We start from the raw sequence: 7328 nt of genomic DNA on the forward strand, positions 1-7328 counted from the left end.
AGAAATGTACACTTGAAACCTATATAATTTTATTAACCAATGTCACCCCAATAAATTTAATATAAAAAAAATTAAAGATAGAGTCAAGGTGAATATGTTCTTTCACTTTTTATGCTACACATCTCTAATTTAAATTGACTTTTGTAACTTTGCATGTTCATTTAAAATAAATTAAATGTTGTGCCATGAGAAAAGCACAGCATATTGTAGGAATTCAGAAAAGTAGTAAAGCCAGCCAACCGAAATGCAGCAACTGCAGCCCAGCCACAACCTGCAGGCACACACAGCTCACACAGGGGACACCCCTGGATCACCTGGTCATGGTGACTAGGGCAGATTGTGCCGTAGGACACCTTGTACATAAGGACCCTTTTTAAGACCAGGAGACATAGCTGATCTACCAAATATATAGAAACAAACAGAGAGAGTTAGACAAAATGAGGAGACAAAGAAATATGTTCCAAGTGAAAAAAAAGAAGACAAAACCCCAGGAAAATAACTAAATGAAATTGAGATAAGCAGCCTACCATATAAAGAATTCAAAATAATGGCCAAAAAGATGCTCACTGAACTAGAGAGAAGAATGAATCAATACAGTAAGAACTTCAATAAAGAGAAAATATTAAAAAATAACAATCAGAGCTAAAGACTAACTACAATAATTGAAATGAAAAAGACACTAGAAAGAATCAACAGTAGATTAGATTATGCAGGAGAATGGATCAGTGACCTGAAAGATAGGGTGGTAAAAATAACTCAGTCACAACAACAACAAAAAGAAATGATGATAGCTTAAGAGACTATAAAGTGTACTAACATTCACATTATAGAGGTCCCTGAATGAGAAGAGAGAAAAAGATAGAAAACCTATTTGAAGAAACAATGGCTAAAAACTTCACTAACCTGAAGTAACAGATGTTCAAGTCCAGGAATCAGATGAACCCAAGCAAGATGAACCCAAAGAGACCCACACCAAAATACATCATAATTAAAATATCAATACACACAAACACATGGAGGCTAAATAACATGTTAGTAAACAATGAATGGCTTAAAAACGATATCAAGAAAGAAATCAAGTGATACCTTGAGACAAATAAAAATGGATATTCAACAACCCCAAATCTATGAGACACAGTAAAAGCAGTTCTCAGAGGGAAATTCATAACAATACAGGCCTACCTCAAGAAATAAGAAAAATTTCAAAGGAACAATTTAACCTTACACCTAAAGAAAAAGAACACCTAAGGAAGAATAAAATATAAAAATAAAAAAAATAAAACAATATAAAAGATCAATGCCACCAAGAGCTGGTTCTTTGAAAAGATAAACAAGATTGGTAAACTGTAATTGGGTTCATAAAAAAAATAAAATAAAAAGAGAGGACCCAAATAAAATCAGAAATGAAAGAGAAGTAATAACTGACACCACAGAAATAAAACGGATTATAAGAATATTATGAAAAACTATATGCCAAAAAATTATACAATCTTGGAGATATGGAGAAATTCCTAGAAACATACAATCTACCAAAACCGAGTAAAAAAGAAACAGAAAATTTGAACAGACCAATTATAACTAAAGAAAGCAAAGCAGTAATAAAAACAACTCCCAACGGAAGTCCTGGACCAATGGCTTCACAGGTGAATTTACCAAACATTCAAAGAACTAACACCTCTCCTTCCCAAACTATTCCAAAAAATTCAAGAGGAGGTAAGACTTCCAAGGTTATATTATGTTTCCCCACTGCTTTCATTATCCTAGTAGTCAACAAATATTTGTGGATCAAGTGAATTAAATTACAATTAATTATTTAATGCATAGTGTCCTGTCCACCTCTCCATTCTAGCACCTAGTAAACTCCCCAACTTGACAATAAGTCCTTTGGTGACAAGACAGATGTCTTTTTCTTTTTATATCTGCTGTGTCTAATTCTTAGAACAAAATAGACAATCCAAAATTTTAATTAAAAAAAGAATATGCCAATAAATGAATGAATCAGGTGTTAGATAAAAATGTAGACATTCATAAATACATAAATAAATGAAAGATAGGTTGTTGCTCAACTATAGACAACTGTCAATGACAAACTTAGGAACTTGGACTTATTCTGAGGACAGTGGGAAAATTTTTCTGCAAGTAACAATATTATCAGAGCTGACGCATGAATGAAAAGGAAGAACAGTTAAGAAACTCTTCAAGTAGTCAAGATATGGGAGGGTGAACATGTAAAACTACTCAAATTTGATTCACTTAGCAGAAAAAGTACTACAGTGAGAACAAATGATTAGCAAATTTTTAACAGCATCTATATACCACAGAGGATGATTCAGAGGGCGAGAGAGAGGAGGAGAGTACCACTGCAAGAGAAGAAGTGAGGCTAAATAGGCAACTGTGTAGCTCTAGGCAAAGATCACCCTGTTCTCTATTTTCCAGGACAGCTTGTTACTTTCATCTATGCACAAAATATTGCTGATCTGTGTGACTGCTCACATTGGCTACTGGTTCAAGAAAACTATCTACACTAATAAAAGAGAAAGATGCAAATTGACCCTCTGCGATGCCCACCAGCCAATCAGGAGTGAGTATGCAAATTAACCCAACAAAATGGCAGGTTAATTTGAATACGCAGGCATGAAGCGAAGACTGAAGACTGAAGGCTCCGCTGTGGCCGGAGCCAAGCCTGAAGGCTGAAGGCTTGGCTCCACTGAGGCCCGCAGCCCAGGTGCTGGAGGAAAACCGGTGCCGGCAGCCAGGGGAAGGAAGGCCTATTGCACGAATCTTCGTGCAACGGGCCTCTAGTGAAATAATAAAAGACCGTTGCCAATTTATTTTAAGGTAACACAAGTAAGCAAGAAATAGAGGGAGCCTTTGTTATTCCAGTAAACAATAGTATGGATAGAAAGCGAAATTGAAAATATAGAAGTTTAAGTAAGAGTCTGAGTTACCACAGCATCAGGTTCCTGAGCCCTATTGCCCCAAATGAGTGCATTCCTGCTGTTGCTGTTTTCTTTACTACACATTGAATAAAGGAAATAAATAAAATCGGTGTCAAATGAAATATTTCCTGTTTTGATTGAAGAGGGCATGAAGAATCAGAAGCTGTTTACACTAATAAACACTAGGGACCACTTTCTGTTGTCAAATTCCAGTGGCAACTTCTGGCAAAGTGATGCATGAAGCTCTGCCTAGGTGGCAAACGCAGTCGCCTGAGCAGAAATCCTGGAGTTTCCAGCGAAGGAAGGAGAAAGAAGGGTGACTTGGGCCTGCTTCGATCAAAGGCCTATGATAGAACATGAAGCTTTCTCCTTAAAACAAGGAAATAAACTTTAAAAAAAAATGTTTTTAATGCACATGAATTTGGAGGCAGCTGAATTCATGTCTGATATCCTCAAAGAGTCAAGGAATAAAACAGGAAAGTTTTCTCCTTTTACCACCTGAAAAGGCACATTGCGTGTGTTCTATTTAGCTCAAAGTGGAAACAGGATAAGTATAACTACGGAATATTTAGCCAGACTTTTCCAGCCAACGTCTGAATCTAAGCAGCTGGTGTTTAGAGGAGCAGCGAGAGGCACACTCCTCCCCTGGGACACACGTTCCCCCTCTCCACAGTACCCCCTCCCCGGGGCGGGGAATGAGGCCACCGCCCAGCCCAGGAGGGGAATTCTCCAGGACTTGACCCCAGGATCAATTTATCAGAGGTGCCAGAAATGCAGCCCTGAGCTTTACAATGCCTCTGTGTGCTTTCCTCTGTGTGCTGGCTGTTGCTACATGAACCCTCTCTGCGTTTCCCTACAGGATTCATGGTAAAGCTCTCGTCTTGTTTCCACAGGGCACAACGGGCAGGAGAGGCAAGAAAAGCAGCGTTCATTTACTTATTCAACTAAACTGGTGCTAAAAGTGTGAGATTTGGGGACATAAGATGGCAAGCAAAATGACACGTTTAAAAAGACCCTGATGGGGACCTTTGCGCACGTTTCCTTACACTAGGAGTGTGTTCAATTCAGAGGGGCACTGGGCCAGCCAGCCTTCTCCACGGAGAAGACCTCTGCTTTCGTGTCTGTGCAGAAAACAGGTAACGTAACAGGTCTGAGCTGCTGGCCTTAGACCGGCATGCTTGTACTAGTAAGGCTGGGCCTGGGCTGGTGGCTGGGAATTTGGACTTGGGGAGTTTACACCATTCCCTAACTGATAAGGGTGGTTTACTGTGGCTAAATTGTTTGTATAACCAATGTCGTTCACACCGAACACTGCTCTCCTTCTGGGAGTCTGGAATGTTGTTATGTGCTAGGCAGATGGTGTCTACATTTCCCGTGTCCAATAAAAACATTGGGTTTTGAGTTTCTGACGAGCTTCTCCAGTAGACATTTCATGTGTGTTTTTGTATCTGTTGCTGTTGTAATTGAGCATGTCCTGTCTGTCTCCAGGGGGAGGGGGCTCTTGGAAGCTTGTGCTTGGTTTCGCCCAGACTTGGCCCCAGGGGCCTTTTTCCTTCGCTGATTGCGCGTGGTATCCTTTTGCTGTAATAAATCATAGCCACGAGACAACCATATGCCGAGTCCTGTGAGTTATTCTAGCTAATCACCAAACCTGGAGGTGGTCTTTGGGGACCCTCTGCTCCATCTTTACTGAACCCTATACTTAAAATCAAGACTGTCATGTAAATTCTTATTTAGTGCCATTTTCAGAAGCTCATTCAATGGGACCTTCTGGAGGCAAAAAGACCCAGGGTGAATTCCAAAATAGAGAAAAAATAATGAAGGCAATAATGCAATTTATGCAGATCCTATTGACCGTTCTGGAGTTTCGTATATGAGGTTTTCACTATTTTTGCTTTGTGTGCCGTATTAGTTATTATTACTACAGTTAGAGTGTAGTGTGTGCTTTTTATAATGTCATTAATTTTATGTTTCTTGTATCCTGAAGATGAGAGCTAAAGACCACACATCTCAACAGTTATCAAAAATTGTATCTTGCCAAGTGTTAAGTTCGCCATTATTCTCTACATCAGGATTTTTTAGATACTAAGCGTTAGGTTCATAGGTAAAAATACTCTACTTTGCTGAATTTATCACTAGAACACCTTTCAGAGTTATTTTCCCTCATTTTAAAATGAACCTTCCTTTGTCAATCTCTGCCCTTGATTTTTAACAACAAAGACAACTTTAATGCAATCATATGCTTCTTCTAGAAGTATATACACATGTGCACATGGTACATGGTGGGGAGCATTTTGTTTTGCTTTACTTGGGTTTTCTTTAGCCTATAGACACGTCTTTCTTTCCTACATCTTAATGGTTCCACTAAGCCTACAAATACAGGTATGGGCCCTTTCAGGAAGCCCCGAAGGTTTCTGAGCAGGTTCCAAGTAAATAAGTGTCCTTATTTGCATTTGTTGCCTTCCGAGCTCCAAGTACTTTTGATGGCCCTCTTAGGCAAGGGACACAAATATTGACTCAAATGGATTCAAGAATTGAATGTAAGACCTGAAACCATGAAACTCCTAGAAGAAACACAGGCAGTAAGTGTCTTGTCAGTGGTCTCTGCTATGATTTTTTAAATCTGATACCTAAAACAAAGGCAACGAAAGCAAAAACCCGTAAGTGGTATTACAGTAATTAAAAAGTTTCTGCACAGCAAAAGAAAACCATCAACAAAATGAAAAGGCAACCTACAAAATGAAAGAAAACATTTTCAAATCATTTATCTAATAAGGGGTTAATATCCAATTATAATTAAAAACTCAGACAACTTAACATAAATAAAAATCCACATGATCTCACTTATATGTGGAGTCTAATGAACAAAATAAACTGACAAAGAAAATAGATCCAGAGACATGGAAGCATGGAACAGGCTGACAAATCTCAGAGAGAAGGGAGGAGAAAGGGGCAGGAAGAGATTAACCAAAAAACATATATGCATAACCCATGGACACAAACAATAGTGCCTTAGGCCTGGGGGTGAGGGGCGGGGGCAGGGTGGAGGGAGTCAATGGTGGTGGGGGGGGGGGGGAAGAAGGGACATCTGTAACACTTTCAAGAATAAGGATAAAATTAAAAAATTAAAAATTGGCAGAGGACATGAATAGACATTTTTCCAAAGAAGAAATACAGATGGCCAACATGTACATGAAAAGATTCTCAGCCTTACTAATCATCAGGGAAATGCAAATCAAAGCCACCATGAGTTATCACTTCACGCCCCCTCCCCAATGAAGAATCTGATAAATAGGACAGCTTAAAAATTTCTACATTTTATTATCTCTTAGGCCTGATGTGTAGAGTTTTCCTAATTGAATTAACATTGACATGTAGCTAAGTTTATGCTGAATGTATTTGGTTTTGCTTTGGTTCTTTAAGTCACCATATCACTCAACTCTTAGTATATTGTGTTTTATTTTACATTAAATTAGTATAAATTACTTCATTGTGCACTGTAAGTCTATTACATATAAATTAACAAATAAAAAAATGGAAAATACTCAATAAAATTCTTCATGTGACTAAAATATACATAGGGCACTAGAAGTGTGGGTTTCTATGCTGAAGGTATTCAGACTGTGTCACATCCTTGCATAATTTAAAAGCAAAACAAACAGAAAACAAAGCCAAAATGAAACAAAGTAATATAATTTGAAGTATAGATTTTACAGAAGCCACAGTAAAAATAGATTGGCCATTGTCAAAAAGATAAATAACAAATGCATTGTGGATGTGGAGAAAAGGGAACACTGTTGGTGGGATTGTAACTTGGTACAGCCACTAAGAAAAACAGTATGGAGTTTCCTCAATAAATTAAAAATAGAATTACTGTATGATCCAGCAAGTCAACTTCTGAGAATAAATCCAAAGGCAGCAAAAACATTAACTTGAAAAGATATCTGGACCCCTGTGTTCATAGCAGTATTATTTACAACTAGAGACCCTGTGCACAAAATTTGTGCATGGGGGGGTGGGGGTGTCCCTCAGCCCGACCTGCACTCTCTTCAGTCCAGGACCCCTTGGGGGATGTCCTACTGCCGGTTTAGGCCCGATCCCACTGATCCCACAGGGATCAGGCCTAAACTGGCAGTCGGACATCCCTCTCGCAATCCGGGACCGCTGGCTCCTAACTGCTCCCCTGATTGCTTGATCACCCCTAACTGCCTCTGCCTGTCTGCCTGATCCCCCTAACTGCTCTCCCGTGCGGCCTAATCGCCCCTAACTACCTCTGCCTCAGTCACGCCACTGTGGCTTTTTCTGGAAGGACATCTGGAAGATGTCCAGTCTAATTAACATATTACCCTTTTATTAGTATAGATAGCCAAGACATGGAACCAACCTCAG

Source organism: Cnephaeus nilssonii (genome assembly GCF_951640355.1).
Source record: "Cnephaeus nilssonii genome assembly, chromosome: 9".
In the NCBI taxonomy this organism is placed as follows: Eukaryota; Metazoa; Chordata; class Mammalia; order Chiroptera; family Vespertilionidae; genus Cnephaeus; species Cnephaeus nilssonii.